The sequence below is a fragment of the Arachis hypogaea genome, chromosome 3, assembly GCF_003086295.3.
Source record: "Arachis hypogaea cultivar Tifrunner chromosome 3, arahy.Tifrunner.gnm2.J5K5, whole genome shotgun sequence".
NCBI lineage: Eukaryota > Viridiplantae > Streptophyta > Magnoliopsida > Fabales > Fabaceae > Arachis > Arachis hypogaea.
The window spans coordinates 62114103-62115625 of NC_092038.1; the positions used below are offsets into that span (position 1 = coordinate 62114103).

Here is a 1523-nt window from a genome sequence, read left to right on the forward strand (position 1 = left end):
AATCCAGAGAAAAACTTTACAGAGAATCTCGAAAAAGAAGGAGACATGGCCGAACCCAATAACAATGGTGGAGGTGCAAGGAGGATGCTTGGTGATTATACTACACCTACTTCCAACTTTTATGGAAGAAGTATCTCAACTCAACTAGTTGCTCTGATGTAACAGAACTGCAAGTTCCATGGACTTCCATCAGAAGATCCCTATCAGTTCTTAACTGAATTCTTGTAGATATGTGATACTGTTAAGACTAATGGAGTAGATCCTGATGTCTACAGGCTCATGCTTTTCCCTTTTGCTGTAAGAGACAGGGCTAGAACATGGTTGGACTCACAACCTAAAGATAGCCTGGACTCTTGGGATAAGCTGGTCACGGCCTTCTTGGCCGAGTTCTTTCCTCCTCAAAAGCTGAGAAAGCTTAGAGCGGATGTTCAGACCTTCAAGCAAAAAGATGGTGAATCCCTCTATGAAGCTTGGGAAAGATACAAGCAGTTGACCAAAAAGTGTCCTTCTGACATGCTTTCAGAGTGGACCATTTTGGATATATTCTATGATGGTCTATCTGAGTTCTCTAAGATGTCACTGGACTATTCTGCAGGTGGATCCATTCACCTAAAGAAAATGCCTGCAGAAGCTCAAGAACTCATTGACATGGTTGCAAATAACCAATTTATGTACACCTCTGAAAGGAATCCTGTGAGTAATGGGACGCCTCAGAAGAGGGGAGTTCTTAAAATTGATGCTCTGAATGCCATATTGGCTCAGAACAAAATGTTGGCTCAGCAAGTCAACATGATTTCTCAGAGTCTAAATGGATGGCAAAATGCATCCAACAGTACTAAAGAGGCATCTTCTGAAGAAGAAGCTTATGATCCTGAGAACCCTGCAATGGCAGAGGTGAATTACATGGGTGAAGCCTATGGAAACACCTATAATCCCTTATGGAGGAATCATCCAAATTTTTCATGGAAGGATCAACAAAAGCCTCAACAAGGCTTTAATAATGGTAGAAGAAACAGGTTTAGCAATAGCAAGCCTTTTCCATCATCTTCTCAGTGACAGACAGAGAATTCTGAGCAGAGCCCCTCTAGCTTAGCAAACATAGTCTCTAATCTATCTAAGGCCACTTTAAGTTTCATTAGTGAAACAAGGTCCTCCATTAGATATTTGGAGGCACAAGTGGGTCAGCTGAGTAAGAAAATCACTGAAACTCCTCCTAGTACTCTCCCAAGCAATACAGAAGAGAATCCGAAAAGAGAGTGCAAGGCCATTGATATAATCAATATGGCCGAATGCACAAGGGAGGAGAAGGACATGAATCCCAGTGAGGAAGACCTCCTGGGACGTCCTCTGAACAAAAAGGAGTTCCAAACTGAGGAACCTAAGGAATCTGAGGCTCACCTAGAGACCATAGAGATTCCATTGAACCTCCTTTTACTATTCATGAGCTCTGAGAACTATTCTTCCTCTAAAGAGGATGAAGATGTAACTGAAAAGCAAGTTGCTCAATATCTAGGAGCCATCAT

General features: G+C 42.1%; 1 non-coding gene across 1 annotated transcript; it reads right to left on the reverse strand.

The window, feature by feature from the left end:
• Nucleotides 1-411: 411 nt before the first annotated feature.
• Nucleotides 412-519, reverse strand: LOC112793978 (small nucleolar RNA R71). The gene has a single exon (XR_003198661.1). It is a non-coding gene; the product is annotated as a small nucleolar RNA R71 (small nucleolar RNA).
• Between the last annotated feature and the right edge of the window lie 1004 nt (nucleotides 520-1523).